This window comes from Erpetoichthys calabaricus, chromosome 2 (genome assembly GCF_900747795.2).
Source record: "Erpetoichthys calabaricus chromosome 2, fErpCal1.3, whole genome shotgun sequence".
NCBI classification, from domain to species: Eukaryota; Metazoa; Chordata; class Cladistia; order Polypteriformes; family Polypteridae; genus Erpetoichthys; species Erpetoichthys calabaricus.
The window spans coordinates 152,071,390-152,087,932 of NC_041395.2; the positions used below are offsets into that span (position 1 = coordinate 152,071,390).

A 16,543-nucleotide genomic window follows, 5' to 3' on the forward strand; every position below is an offset into this window, starting at 1 on the left:
AAGCTAAAATATACAGTAAATAATGCAAAGTGAGAACAAGTGAATCAAAAGTCTTAATGTGCGTGTCAATAATTGCAAACAGCTCTTTTTTTCAAGCAGTCACCAGCTTCCTGAAAACATTATTGCAAGTATAGTCAAACCTAATACGTAAATGGCTGAATGGAACTGCTCCACGTCATCGGATGGAAAGAGGAGATCGAGTTTGGGGCAAGTGGCTCCTTGCTGCCCATTATAGAAGGTGTGTGACTTGAAAGCCAATTAGGGATCAGGATTTGAAAAGGGCTCAGAGGTGCACCTCTTCGAAGGTCCTCTTGGTATAGTGGGAGTTTAACACACTGCTTGTTCCCTTGGCTTTGAAACCTGAATGAGGCTTAAAATACAGTACTTTATCAGATCTGGCTGAATCTAGTGGATATCAACTGCTATATGGACATTAACTAGGCCTGCACTGAATCTTTGTGAATTAGGATTCTCTTTCTAAGAAATCTGCATTTTTTCAGTGCATTAGCCTTATAGAAACTGTTAGATATTTTAAGACACATCAATCATCAGTTATAATGGTTTGGTGAACAACAAACATTAGAGTTCAATATGAAAGCCTATTTCCACCACCATTCGGTTCTTGATCAAAAAATATGTAGGTCATGATGTAGGTGGTGAGGAGCGCACTAGGAATAAAACAGAAACAAGATCTATAGAATAAAACTGCATGAACCAATTTTGTATTTCTTTCTCTTTTTTTTTAATCTCTTTGTCGAAATTTAGGAAAGCTGGGCAAAATAACGAAAGAAACTGCATTACCTATAAAACAACATTCCTCCGTTTTCTATACATCCTTTATCAGAAAATCACCCAATCCTCTTAGGATGAAAATATAAAATGAAAGATCTAAGACTATTGAAAGTGTCCAAGAAATGAGCTACAATAACTAGCATAATAGCTGTATTGATCCATGTCAAGTGGATTTTATTTTTTCCAGTGTGAAATAATGAGGCAAATTGCTAAGCTTTTAAGAGACTGAGGTTGGTATGGCATTCTTTTAGTCAGGAAAAATATAGATGGTGAGTTGTATTGAATAGTGAGTAATGGAGTCCTGCTCAGAATAAATGTACATCTCTGTGTAAAGACTGTGTAAATGCCAATAAGATGGTCAAAGGTACAATTAATATTCTCAAATAAAATTACACAAATATTTTAAAATCAGTTCTTCAGGGGATATTTTTCTGTTGGTGTAGCCAGGTGAGATCCCAGCTTACACCAGAAGGCTAGGCTGTACTTTTCTCAAAAGTAGAAAACTGTGTTGCTTCTGTTGATGATGGTACTGTACATTGCAAAGATACTTTAGCAATCCCAAAGCAGAGTAGTTACATAAGGAACTGAAGCTGGTTAAGTAAGAAAGACACAACTCCTATTATGAACTGGGAGTTGTACTGACAAGGTCTATATGTCAGTGGCTTATCTGGCTGAAGCCTCAGAATGAAGCAACAGTTCAAACTTGTCTTTCTCCACTGGCTACAAAATTGTTTAGGCCTCTATCAGATCTATCAGGAATGTGAATTTAAAAAAACGTCAGTTCAGGTAAGAAAGAAAAAAAATGCAGGCTGTTGAATTCAATACTCTGGACACTATTAATAAAGGAAAATAAGAATGACCAGCAGGCTCATGTTAAAAGCTTTTATGCATTAAATAAGAAGTATCACAATATCTGAAAAAATCAAAAAGAATAGATTAGGGGTAAAATACAAAAAAAAAGATCAAAAACCAAATTGTATGTATTCTGGCCTCCTAACCTTCCCAACTACCACCTCCAGTGGCAACACTTTCACTGCCCAGTCATTTCCAACTCTTTCTCACTCAGAACTCTGCCCCTGGGCAATCTTCACAGCTCACAGTCTTACACTAGATTTGGACAGATCTGATAAAGCACTGTCTTTGAAATCTCATTCAGGCTTCAAAACTAAGACAACAAGCATCCTGTAAAACTCCCAGTGTACCAAGAGGCCCTTACAAGTAGTACAACTCTGAGCCGTTTTCTAATCCCAATCCTTAATTAGCTTTCAGGATATACAGCTTCTATAATGGGCAGCAAGGTGCCAGTTGCACCAAACTAGATTTCCTGTTGCCATCCAATGGCCTGGAGCAGTTCCATTGTACTGCCAATTCTTGAGGTGCCATGTTTCTGCTTTACAGACAGGGTTCACCTCACCCTGTGGCTCCTGTATACCCACAACGGTATTTAAAATTTGCTATATCTGAGAGTGTTTGTTTCCCCCTCTATCCCTCTCCCTCTCTAATGATTTAGTTTTAACCCTGGGATACACCATGAAAATTATAAATAAAAGAAGTGTAATAAAAATGTAAAATTTAAATATGAATCCCTGCCCAACAGCAGGTAACAATCATTTTCAAATGAAAATAATTAGACAAAAAACAGAACCTCTTTGAAGGGGATAAGGACAAGTGTTGGGGTATTTTTTGAGCTTTGCTCCCTACTGGCTTGGACTTGTGACAACAGTGAAGTTTCTTTTCCAATGGTGTTGTCCAAAGCTGAGTGAAAAACAGCTGCACCACTGGATAGTTTTGCTCCTAAGGAAGTAGGTGGCATATATGCTTGGAGCTCCCTCAGGTTCGACTTCTACAGAATAAATCAACCTAGATATCTGTTTTCTGTACCAGCTTAGTTAATTCAGGGTCACAAGGTAGCAACAGATGCAAGGCAATCAGAAATGCAAGTGAAAATGGTAATATAAACAAAATTAGTTCCAAAACGAAGGAAGGTAACCTGAGCAAAACTTAAGATGATATCCTCAACAGCATCACAAAGAAATGAAAGGATTTCTCTACAAAGCTGTTGCTAACATTTCAAGCCAAGAGTTCCCCATCCATCTATTACAGGTCTCTTTGTACAGATCTTACATTTCATTTGTACAGATCTGACATTGTTCTTTACAGATTATAGGATGGAAAGTGTCCATTTCCTATCACATTTGCCACGTAGGCCTATTAGCAACATTTATTTAACTATTTTGAAAATTAAAGACAACAGGAACTGTTTTGTTTGTTACTTGCCTTACTGCTAAGAAGTGAACTCCCTTCCAGGAAAACATAATCCTGATTAAGCTGTTACAAAAGACTGAAACAATCCGTTTATATGTGCATTTCTGCAAGAGCTGTCGCTGGTTGGCCCGGCACAGTCAAATGGGGATATGAAACACATTTTGGGCTATACAATATTTGAACACAGCAGCATATGTGACATAAATAAAAGCCACTACTTCTGCTCATTACAGAAATTTATCACAGAAGGTTGAACTCAACTTAGTGAGCTTTAGAATTTCTGTGGAAAAAAGCAGACAGCAGTAATTCTAAACCCCTTCCGTGGACAAAAGAAAGGAGAGCACAGTCCATCCAATAGGTCTACTTAGTAAGCAGAATATTGATAGCTGATTCATCATTGTTTGCTAAAACAACACACCTGGAGAGAATGTTACACACTGTGTCAAAAGATAAAATGAATTAAGATGAAACATGGCCTACGTGATTATCACTCTGCCCCACTAGACTCCTGTCCTTAACTCCACAGCATCATCCCAAAAAAGAACACTGGTACCTGACATTAATTAGAATGAGACAAGACTCTAGACAATGTGGTGTGGGCACATGAATCAAAAGTACATTTGCTTGGCTTTAAAGAAATCTAGCATTCCTGCAATGATTCATTTTTCAAAAATGTTGACTGCAGCACAGGTTTAAAGGAGCATGTCATATAAAGCTGAAACCAACCATGGATAGGATGCCTGTCCATGACAACAACACACACAAAAAAACACATTTACTCATACATTCAGTACACAGATGCTAGTCAACTTAACACATGAAGATTTGGGATGAAAATTGGAATACCCCGCCTAAAACATTATACATAAACAATTCATGGTAGACTTTAAGCCAGGCAAAAAAAAATCAATCTCTACTTTATACATCAATGGCCCGGTTTTAGAGCTAATAGAGATTTCAGCTTGTTGGGAACCAGCATTATCTGCATTCTAGCACACATGTGTTGTCAAGAAAGTTCATCACAAAGTTCATGCATGATAGATACACTTCAGAGTGTCACTAAATACAATTTATTTTTATAAATAAATGTATTTTTATTTTATACAATTTAAGTTTTCTTAGGGACCATTATTTAAAAAGTTTTGGCCATCTCCAGGACTGAATGGTGTTGCATTCTCTCTCTGCCAAGAATAAGAAGCATCTAGTGAGAGTGGTATACACTACCTTTAAAATCATAGGCATTTCCTTCTCTCCAAGAACTGCGGAACTGAAACACAAGGCCAATAAATTCATGTCTATTGCAACCCACCCACTCTCTGTTCACTCTCCTTTATTCAGGTAAGTGGCTTACATCAATCAATTCAAGAGTAGGTCTACCAGATATTATAAAAGCAACCATCCATTCATTCATTAATTTTCTGCTGCTAATCCATGTCTGAATCATAGGGGGAAAAAATCTTAAACCATGATATCTAGTCATCCCATTTCCTTGTCACCTCCTCCAAATCTTCTGGGCGAATACTGAGTCATCCCCAGGCCAGCCGAGACATGTAACTTCTCCAGTGTTTCCTGGGTCTGCCCCGAGGTCTCCTGCCAGTTGGACATGTCCAAACACCTCCGCAGGGGAGGCATCCAGGAGGAAACCTAATCAAATGCCCGAACTATCTGAAATGGATTCTTGCAATGCAGAGGAGCAGCAGTTCTACTTTAAGCTCTTTGCAAATGCCTGCGCTTCTCACACTACCTCTAAATATGAGCCCAGACACCCTGCGAAGGAAACTCATTTCTGCCACTTGTATCCATGATATAGTTCTTTTGGTCACTACCCTGAACACGTGACAATACGGGAGGGTAGGAACCAACAACCTCAGTATTTAATGTCCAAAGCCTTAATCATAATACCACACTACTTGCCCATGTAAACTGTTTAGGAATACTCCCTCCAGAATCCTTGTGAAGGTAAAAAACTGGTCCATTGTTCCGTGCCCGGTGTTAAATCTACATGGTTCCTCCTGAATCTGAGGCTCAACCAACATTTGGATCCTCCTTTCCAGAACCCTGGCATAGGCTTTCCCAGACAGGCTGAGGAACATGATCTACCTAAAGTTGGAATGCACATACCAGTCCCCTTTCTTAATGTTGGTGACCACCAACACCTCAGTTTGCTAATCCAGAGGTACTGCCCTCAGCCTTAAGGTAATGCTGAAGAGGCATGTCAGCCAAGGCAGACCAACAACATCCAGAGCCTTTAAGAGCTCAGGGCGAATGTCTTCCACCACCAGAGCCCTGCCACCGAGGACTTTTTTAACTACCTTATTGACTTCAGCTCTATTGATGGGTGATCCTCCTCCAAGTGCCCTGACTCTGCTTCCACAAAGAAAGGCAAGTCAGTGTGATCTAGGAGGTCCTCGAAGTACACATTCTACCCTCAGTATATCCCCAGGTGAGGTTGACAACACTCCATCCCTGCTATAAACCGCATGGGCAAAGCACTGCTTCTCCCTCCTGAGTCACCTGACAGTTCACCAGAATCACTTCAAAGCTGTCTGAAATTCATTTTCATGGCCTTACCAACCCTAACCCTCCCACATCTGAACCTTTGCTTCCGCAACTGCCATTGCTACACTCCACTTGGTCTGTTGGTACCTGTCAACTGTCTCTGGAGTCTCACAAGCTATCCAAGCTCAGAAGGTGTGCTTCTTCCATCCAACAGCTACCTTTACCGAAGGCATCCACCTTCACATCATGGGATTACTGCAGTGACAGGCATTATAAAAGAACTGACCAAAAATTGTGACTGTGACTACGACTGCGAGAGTCTTCTATGATAACTTGATCAGGATTTCCAAGTAAGTGTGTTTAGCATGCCATTGCTTTTAGAGCTTAAATGATCTGAAAATGCACATTCCTGGGATCCATTGCCCACCTAACTGTAGCATTAGATTAGATGTAAGCATCCTAACTGAAAACCCTCAGAAAACTGAATGATCTACAATATGTGTTACTTGGAGCTTTGAGGTAGTTCTTCCAGGTACATAGTTTTGAAAGCCAATCTGGCTATTCTAGTATGGTTTCTGCTGGGTATAGGTTGTGTTTTTAAGCTCCTTTTAAAAAAATGCAGTATTTTGGGCTATTTTTAAGAGTAAAAAATAACATTGCTATAGTTTTGCTAAGCTTAGTTTGAATGATGGTTCACGTTTGAGGGCTGAAACTGCAAGAAGAGAATACAATCCCACTACAAAGCCCCACCCAGTCCTTAAACTTGGGGCTTAGGCTCTTTACCTTAACCAGGCAAGTCATGGATATCTAAACCCTACTCGATATAACATGCAGTAGAGGTGGCCCCTGTAGTTGCAGTTTAAGTGAGTACAGCTTAATACCAAAGAAAACTAAAGTCTTTTAAAATAATCAAACATCTCAAAGAAACGATTAACTGACAAAAAACAATAAGGTACAGAAAAAGTAATGACTTGTTAGATAGTGACAGTGCCGGTCAGCAAATGGACTAAATATTCAAAAAGATACCATGAAGACTAGGAAAAGGACTAAAAAACCCTAACACTTATTTCAATTTGTCTGCTTTTGGCCTATTTTTTGGATATTTTAGGCTATAATTCCAAATGATTTTTAACACCTTTGTTCTGAGGTTCCAAGCAGCATGCTGTTTGAACAAAGAAAACTAATAAAGTTACTGTGAAGACAGCTGCCAATTTTGCTCTTTCCAGCTTTGACCACTTTTTCCAGTTTAGTTTTGGTAAATGGTAGGAGGTCTCCAAAACACCATGATTCATGGTGGATGTAAAATCATCCTCATTAGTAACATAAACACAGTCTAGCAGGACTAAGGGTGTTCATCCCCTAACCTGTCAATGCTGTCCAGCAGTAGGTCAAACACTTCACAGTGAGGGCATTCATCCTCAACAGTCAATATTTTACATTTTGCATTGGTGCATCACCAAACACCAGTTATTCTGAACCTTGCTGTCACTTCAACCCATATATTTACTTCCTGTCTCTCCGATTCTCTCATCTTCAGTCTGTTGTAGCTCCTCATCGGGGTATTCCAGCTCATGCAGATTATGTTCATCGACAACATTAAATATGTACTCATTTTCAAATCTGAAGATAATGAGGAAATAAAGTACCTTATTTGTCTAAATTCTTTAAGAAATGTAAATTTCATTGGAAAAATATACAACCAGAAAGCTCAAATTGCCAGTAATGTATGATTGCACCTGCAGAATTCATGAAGCTAAGTACCAGTAACCATGTCCCTGGGGGTTCCTGGGGCTGAAAATCTGCTGTGTACTGAGAGATAGGAAATGAGGGGAAGATGGTTGTGTTTTTTATAAGTAACACATCAAAAACACAAGTTTCAATGGCAAATAAATGTATTGTATAAAAATGAATTGTGAAAAAATAACTTGGAATTCAACAATTCTGAACTTACCCTTATCTTTTAAATGTAATATTGGTTTCATAACCTCACAGCAAGTTTACACAGGATGCTATATCCCTTGCACTTCATACCATCCTGGATAACAAGATGTGCTACACCAGTGTACTCTTTATAAGCTATAGCTCAGCACTTACCACTGTGGAAGCATCAAAAGTCAATCAACAAGCTCTTGGATCCTGGACTTATTCAAGTGGATTTTGGGGTTCCAAACCGGCAGAAATTAGCATGATCCTCCACACTATTTCTTAACACAGAAATATATCAGGATAACCCCCTTTTGTACTCACTTGTGTTTCTTTCTGCCTATGTGGCTAAACACAGCACCAACTCCATCTCTAAATTTGCTGATGATACTATCATCATAGGCCTGACCTTCAACAATGATAAGATATCTTACAGAGAAGAGAAGTCAGAGAAGTCTATCTGTAGCCATCTGAGTCACAGTGGTGCCAGGACAACAATCTCAACCTTAATGTCAGCATAGCCAAGCTGTAGGTCATATACTTCAGGAAGCAGACTACACTGTCTTCTGAATTACAAGGGATGCTGTGGAGAGGGTCAGCAACCTTAAATTTCTTGGAGTAACAATCACAGATGACCTGAAGTAGGCACTACGTATCTCAGCTGTCAGAGACAGCTCACAAAGGCCTTTACTTTCTCAAAAGCCTAAGGAAACCTGCATACGTTAAATGTCTGTTTGCCCATTTCTACAGGTGCATGAAAACAATGAAGTCCATAATCAGTGGCTGCTGAACATCCTGATGTGGCACTTGCTCAGCTCAGAACCAGAAAAGTATTACAGGGTGTTGAAGCTGGTGGAGAATTATTAGAACACATTTGTGTTCACTTCAAAACAAATGTAAAACATGCTTCCTTAGAAATGTAAACAGCATTATTAAAAGTCTCAGCCACCCTGCACAGTCAGTTTTCTTTTTCCTCTATTGTAGCAAATGGTGAAGGGCCATTAACACTCACACCACTACTTTCTGAGTCAGTTATTGATCCATAGATCATAAGAGCGCCCAAAAAGGTGCTCTTAGTGAGAACAGCATAACTGTCTCATTGTCTTTTTTCTGTTGTTACAATTATACTACAATCACTACTTTGTTTGAGACATGCAAGTACGAATGACATTGTACATTGTATCCATCATAATACATTAAACTTAAAATGTGAGTGTTATTTGCCAAGTGGAAGTTATCTTTATCTACTAAGGTCAAGTATGTCTAAGCTTATTAAACTATAAAATCTTTAGTGGATATGCTCTTTTTCACCATACTGTATGAATAAAGTTTGTCTAAACCAAATCCAGATAGTCACATACTACTTGAAAAATCACAGTGATAATCATGTGCTCAACAAGGCAGTGCAACAGGGAAAACAACATATACAGAAATTCATTTTAATGGATTCCAATAAGCAAAATCCCTTGTTTTGTTTTTTTTTTTTTTAGACAAGGCTGGTAATATTATGATTAGATGCAATTATTGAAAGCCACAATTTATGAACCATGTCCTAGATAATAAAATCGGAGTTTCATGGATTGTTTTCAGAGTATACTATTTTATTTGCTATGTTATTTTCATTTGTTTGATTGAGTGATGTTACATTGTAAAGTTTTATTTCCAAATAAAATGAATTTAAAAAAGCAGTGATTGTTGGTATGACCAATATTACTTGTGCCTCAAGTCTAAATCCAGGGTTGGATGCCTTCAGCAGAAAGTACAATATGAAGTGTCCACTCCAACACTGTAGCACATACATTTTTTCATACAAACAAGAATAACTAGCTCACATATCCCTTTAAGGCAGACAGTTTTCTTTTTCTGTGCAATTCCCTCATCTGTGTGGTTCATTCAGTTATTATATTTACTGCAAAGACATGATTGGCTACTGTGTCCTTCCTGCATAAAAAGTAAAAATCAAACAGCCATCGCCACTGAACCAAAAAAAAAAGAAAAAGCAAGAGCGCAGCTAATTCAATAAGCTATTAGTTGTTTGTTGCAGCTCCACTTATGTTAATTGATTGGATGGTCAATTATTTTTGCAGTTAATTGGGAGTCTAAAAAATGCAACTGTGCACAAAAGTGCAAGCTTTTTATTTAAAACTGAGTTTGATTCCTTGCACAATGCTCTCCTTCATGAAAAAATACAAGCATGCTCTAAAATTACATTGGCCAAAAAAGTGTATAGCAACTTATTTTAACCATTTCAAGGCTGCTGTCTGCATCAAGTGAAAGAAAGCTGAGACCACTGCTAAGTGTCAACAAAAACTGCGTAAGTTGTATTTCTTTACAGTACGGCACCAAACACTACTCACTGCTATCATCACAAGATAAACATTCTTCATGTTATTCATGACTTTGTAACAGTCAGATAAGGCTTTTGAGATGCCAGAAGAAAGTGACACAGAGTGCTGCCTGGGTGAAATGGAGGGGTTACCATTTGTCCAATGGCTTTTCTTTTCAGGTTCACCCACATCATGGTTGTGCTCCCATAACCAAGACAGCTCATTTCTAGAGATCTTGCAAGGGCAGGTTTTTTACCAGATGTGAAGATGAAATGACACCAGATTTTTTAGTTTCACCTTCCACTGCATTCACAATCTCCATCTCTGTGAAATTTCACAATGTGATTAATGTTAGTCTTTGTCAATGAATCGATGAACTCAACAAGGCAAGTAGTCGACAGTAAAATTTGTTGATACTGATTAGCTCTTGCACTCCTACCATTAAGTACAGTATGATAGCTGCACATTAATATGAGGCTAATTCACTTAAGCTAACTAACTATTAGAAGGCAGGTTCTTAAACTCTGCATGCCAACATGCATTATGTAGTCAGTGGAAGTGTGTTGGCCATTTCTGAAGCCTGATGAATTTGCTATAGTTAACATGCATAATGGGAAAACCAAATATACTCTGACTATGCCCAAACAAGTCCATTAGAACAGGGGTCCCCAACTCCAGTCCTGGAGGACCACCGTGGCTGCAGGTTTTCATTCTAACCCTTTTTTTTAATGAGTGCCCTGTTTGTGCTTCTAATCAACTTCTTGTGAATTCATTTTAATTGACTTCTCTTTTAAGATTTGTTTCCCTGAATTTCTTCATCATTCCTCTGAATTGCTTAATTTCTTTCCTTAAATGGCACCCAAACTCCAACCATTTTCTCTCCAACCAGCTGCTTAATGAGGTGCCGATTCTTGTTGTTAATTAAACCCGTTCTTTAATTTTGTGGCTTGTTGCTGCTCTCAATGTGCAACAGCAGACATTTCCGAAATTGTTGATTTTCTCTTTCTAAGAGCTCTGCTAAAATGTTTTAGGGACCTGAGCAATCAACATTCCTGAGACCTTCATCTTTCTTTATTTTCAGATATTGTGTGATGGACACCAGTTGCTTTGGCTCATTTTGTATCTCATTATTGTTTGGCTGCTAATTAAGGAAAAAGAAACAATTAAGGGGTCTGAGTCTTCAAGAGCAAGTTAATTAAAATTAGTTCAAAAGAAGTTAATTAGCAGCAAGAACAGGTCACTCATTAAGAAAAGGGTTAGAATGAAAACCTGCAGCCAAGGTGGTCTTCCAAGACCAGAGTTTGAGACCCCTGCATTAGAGGCATGCTACAGAAAAATGAGTTCCACTTTGTGAAAATTCTGACCTTCTATTAACGGTTATTTTATTTTCTCCTGGTCACCCCCATCCCTTTTCCTATGTTTAAACTCACATTAGGCATAAGAATTATGAATCCAGTGGCGTTCTTTATACCATAAGAGTAAATGTGTCCAGTATAGCATATCCATCTTGTAGACAAAAAAACAAGCAGCTTACCAGTCTCAGTTAAAGCAACAATCATTTTGTTCAGATTTTAAAACTGCTTATGTCTTTTCTTTCTTGGCATGGAGGCTACATACCATTACAAAAGAAAAAGATTCACAATAGAGGGAAAAGCTATTTTTACACAACTTTTTTTCCAGTAGTTTAATAAAGATGCAGATGTATTCAGTGCTCCTCAACACCTTGATAAAGTGCAACTTATTTCAGATGAAGTGAATTTTCACTTTCTAGAAAAGGACGCTGACATAGGGAACTGCAAAGCACATTCATCTCATAAAAGCTCGACAGTAATAACGGCAAAGCTACCAAATGAGCAGCATGGAATATTTGTGAAAAGATTGCCATTGATGCTTGTGGAAAAAAAATATTAATAGAATTATATAACTCAATTCTTTGCAGTTTTCCTTACATTTACGACAGCTGACCATATTTTCGAGTTCAGTCAATGAGCGTGGGCATCATGTAAAATAGTTTACTGCAGCCTAGTGTGAAGATGCAGTTAATGAATTAATCCCATCAATGAACAATTCATTCCGCAATCCATAATCCATTACTTAATGTAGTTCCTTGAATGGTCACAATCATTTAAATGCACAGTTCCATAAAATGTATTCTCATATTTTTAATATTTCACAGATAAACGTCTACCCGACTGGTCAATTAACACCAAATGTTTACACTTACAATATTTCACAAATACCATAAATACTGTGTAGTCATCCACCACCATCTGTTAGCTGAATCACAGCAGGGCCACACAGCAAGATAATGATCCCTAACACGCAAGCAAATAAGTCTACAACAGAATGACTAAACAACAGGTACTTCAGCATTTCGGGACACCACCTTGTGCTTTTTGCTGTCATCTTTGACGAGAAGCGTGGATATGTTTTGCAGGCAAATAGCTGAAAGAGTCATACCTGCATCATAATATGATGTATGCATAGATCCTTCTTTTCATTTGGAGCTGTTTGCAGAAATCAAAACGTTGGCATGCCATTATTTTTTTCATGCAGCTGTAAAGTGGGGGTAGAACTTGTATCATATTAATGCAACATCTCCACAGGAGCATTCATTTTCATGCATACATCTTATTTTTGGCCTATTACTTGATTATCTCTATCATAAACTGTCAAGCAGTCCAAATGCTGAACAGCCTCTACCCCCTGCTATCTAATATCTGAAATTTTCCTCTGAGATGTCAACACACTAGTCATGCTGAGCAAGAACGACAGATGTAAATTCAATGTGCCGCCATACATTGGCACCATTTAGGGCTGCAGACACTAGAGGCAGCAAACGATATTAAGAGGACACCAGGCATTCAAGTCATACTTTTACCCAAGGACTCTGCTTTAAGATGTCTTTGTTAGCGAGGCAGGCTGTGCAGCCTGATCTGTACAACAGATGCTTTGACCCCTATAATAATGATATTTTTATTTATATAGCGCCTTTCCCATTCTCTACTACTGACTCACGGTCCGCGCCTGATCAAATTACTTAAATTACAAAAGCATTTAATTTGTAAGAATTTTTGAATAAAGGTTTCAGCTAGGTAAATAAATGCAAATACATTTTATGATGTAAAGTCCTTAGAAAAACAGTGGTGCAAAGTATGGTTAAAAATAAAAGAACAGTGAATTGATTGTTAGAGTTTGCAGTAAAGGACTTTATTGTTTTCTGATAAATATATCAATAAGAAATTGAGAAATGTAGTTACAGATCTTAAAGGCTGGTTTAACAGAAATAACAACCCTTTAACAAAACTGCCACTGCTTAAGCTGGTGAGCCCCAATATTATCGACTCTGTTTCTTCTGGTGCTTTTCCAACCCCAATCATGGCTTCATGAGATCATAATACCAAGGTTATCTGTGCCTCTCTTTGGCCATTAAGACATTGGCCAAAGGTTAATCTCCATATCCACTTGTAAAGTTCCATAAAAGTTGTTTTAAGTTACCAAGCTATCTACCCATCTATCCATCCTTATCCATAACCCACTAATTCTAGCTCAGAGTTTCAGAAAGCAGACACATATCCCAGAGAGCCTGCTTCTATTGTTCAATGACTGTAATATTATTTACTTGACAAATTTTAATTGATTGACAGCAGAATATGCTCAATAATCTTTACTTTTTGTGAACATTTTTCTTCCTACAGGTATCATTGATTTGTTTCCATTTAATGTAGTGGTAGATTTTTCTGATTTCAAAATGCAAAAAAATAAGTGCCCTTTAATTTATTTCCATTTTTTCACTTAGCTGACAATTTAGATGACATAATCGAGTAACATCAGTCTGGGGGACTGTTTTAAAACAAGTGTTACAGGACTAGGTTATGAAATTGATCATCACAAGTGAAGAGTTTTAAACCAAACAGAAAATACATGACTAGTTCATCTTTCCTTTGTTACAAGAACTTATCATAAAAGTCATTATCATTTATAAAGATATTCACAGAAAAAGACAGTCTTCAAACAGTTCTTAAATACAGTAAGAGAATCGGCAGTTTGGATGGAGGTGGGTCCTTCATTTCACCAGCTAGAAATTACAAATGAAGAGTCTGGATTTAGATTGTATGCCATGCAGAGAGGGCACCACCAAATACTGTTCACTGCTAGATAGATCTGAGCATAGGGCCACATGATTGCCTCCATATAAACACATATATGCTGACCCCCTGACTATGCAAAGCATAATGTGTGCTGCTACAGGAAGTCAGTTCATTCATTTTCCAAACCTGTTCATTCTAATTCAGAGTTGCTGGAAGACAGCAAGTATCCCAGTAGCATCAGGGCAAGCAAAGAACCATCCCTGGCTTGGGCACCATGATGAGCACTCATGCACATAATACAATTTCAATTATCTATAAAACAGATTTATAACAGTCAAGGCAGACACTGAAGCAATGCTTGATTTTTTTGTTGTTTTTTTAATTACAACAAACTATGGTAACTTACAGATGTGGAGGGGTAAATGACCCTTGTATGCATTTCCTATACAACAGATTAAATAAAACGCACGAAGCGAGCTTTTCCATGAACACGTCTCAGAACAGAAAGATGAAAAGGTCTCAGTTACGGAAACTTTATCTGAGCTTCATCTTAATTGAACCACAAGCTTGAAAGGCGACCGAAAGGCACAGGGCTTATTAGTCTCAAAAAGAAGACTTGGCTAAAAGTGTCAGGAGTTTCAGCTCTCAGGAATATGGTCTTAATAAGAAATACAGAAATATAATATAAGGACACACTCACAACGTATACTGTATACTATATGAGCAGTCTATGGGTGCATGTATATTTTATGAACAGCAAAATATTACTATCTAAAATAAAACGGGTAAAAGACGAAGCTGCACCATCAGCACCTGATAGTTCGCTACCTATCTATTCCAGGTAGACAGAGAGACGTGTTTACATATTATAAGTCATATGTTAGCATTCTTCGTCCTGCGCAGACTTAAAAGCCCCGTTCCTTGGCGTCATCTACCCCATAGTCCGCCTCGGCGCTCCAGAGCAGTCGAACTGAGATTTGCACGACAATACCTGCAGGTGCTGATGCGCTTTCACGATACAGACAGTTATGGCCAAAGAGCTCGATGAATACCACAGCGAAAGCGACACCACATGCTCAGTTTAACCCTAAATCCATGCAAATTAGAAATTATTGCCGGGGTAAACAAAGCACAAGTTTATAGCTTTTTCATCTTCTGAGGATGAAGGAGACAACTGGAAGGAATGCACACACCCAAAAGATCAAAGAGCACCAACGAAGTAAAAGCACCGCAAAACATTCAAAACAAAATAAGAAAATAACGCATTCTTTGTTCCTACCTAAACGATGGAAAGTGGTTTTGGTGCAAGCCAGGTAAATGCGGGATTTTTCTTCCTGGACTCTTCCTGCGTGGTGTATTTTAGCGGCACTAGCTTGCTGTGACTGTGAGCATATGGAAGTGTAAGTGCGCGCATCTGTGTGTGCGCGCTCCTGTGCCGCCCGCCGTTGCTGTGTTGAACTCCACGGTTGCTAATCTGCGCGCTGAAGCAAAATACTAAGAAATCAGCTGAGAATAGCCCGCCTAAATCCAAACACTTCCAGCAGGCGCTAACCAGTCTCCTCCCCCATCTGAAACAATGCACACGCAATCCGAAATCTAAGTGGATTATTGTAATAAAGCCTTACTGTAGCCTCGCTGATCCACAGCGCACGGCACTCTAAACTGCTCTTGACAGGCTAATAATTTGGGAGATATGCGGGAGACGCTTTTTTGGGTTTCTTTTGTTTTTTAATGAAATGCACATACTGTCTGGGCAGCACAAGATTCATTTCACTGCTTTCTGTTATTTCTCTCTTTCCTATTAAAGGTTACCATCAAATATCACAGGTGATTATCATTTATCAGTATAGTCCGTTATTGAATATTTAACCTTATCTCAGACAAAGGTCTCCATTTATACATTTTCCCATGATTTATGAACTGCAATATCGCAGCCTTAAGCATCCAGACTGAAATTAGGCTTGAATGAGCACAAAGCAAGTTATTTATTTATGCTTTTCCTTGTCCAGATCTAAAAATATCAAAGGAATACGATTTAATTTTATTCTTTAGTCATCTCGAAAAGCGGCCCAAAGCTGTAAGACACCTTTAAGGGGATTCTGTATAGCAAACTGTCTGGTTTTTTTTTTTCGTATTTAATAATTTTAGTGAAGAATATTTTTATAGATCCTATCACCCATTTTTGAAACTGCTTTAATTCATTCCCTACAGCACTGAGTGTAAAGCAGCAGATACCAGTCCTGGATTGAGTGCCAGTCGACTACAGGGCACACTCACTCATGCCGGGTCCATTTGCACTCGCCAGGTGAGCTGCGGAAGGAACCTTGGACTACTTGCAGTTGCAGGGAAAATGTGTAAACTGGCTTGGGTTCATGCCAGGCCTCTTGGAGGTGTGTGAAAGCAGTTGCACCAAATTAATTTCTGACAATTTTTAGGTGATCTGGAGGTAAAATCAGTAATAACATTATAATAAGAGATCTGTTCAGCCCCCGCGCTATTAACTATTACTGTTGCTCATTGAACTGTGCTCCGCCTTTGTCTTGTGATTTATTAACACACCTGTCAGCCATGTCCCACTCTCACAGTGGTGTTATGAATGTCCATGAAGCTCATGTAAAGCATGTAGGTTCCATAATAAACATTTAA

General features: G+C 38.5%; 1 protein-coding gene across 3 annotated transcripts in view; it reads right to left on the reverse strand.

Annotated features, from left to right (window-relative positions):
* sphkap (SPHK1 interactor, AKAP domain containing) overlaps nt 1–15,376 on the reverse strand; it is a 487,158-nt gene extending 471,782 nt beyond the window's left edge. For 2 of the 3 annotated variants that reach the window (XM_051923012.1, XM_051923011.1), the window contains exon 1: nt 15,177–15,374. The gene's annotated coding sequence lies outside the window, so the exon portion shown is untranslated. Of the gene's footprint in view, nt 1–15,176 lie in introns of all 3 variants that reach the window. The other variant, XM_051923013.1, reaches the window with a different exon arrangement.
* Between the last annotated feature and the right edge of the window lie 1,167 nt (nt 15,377–16,543).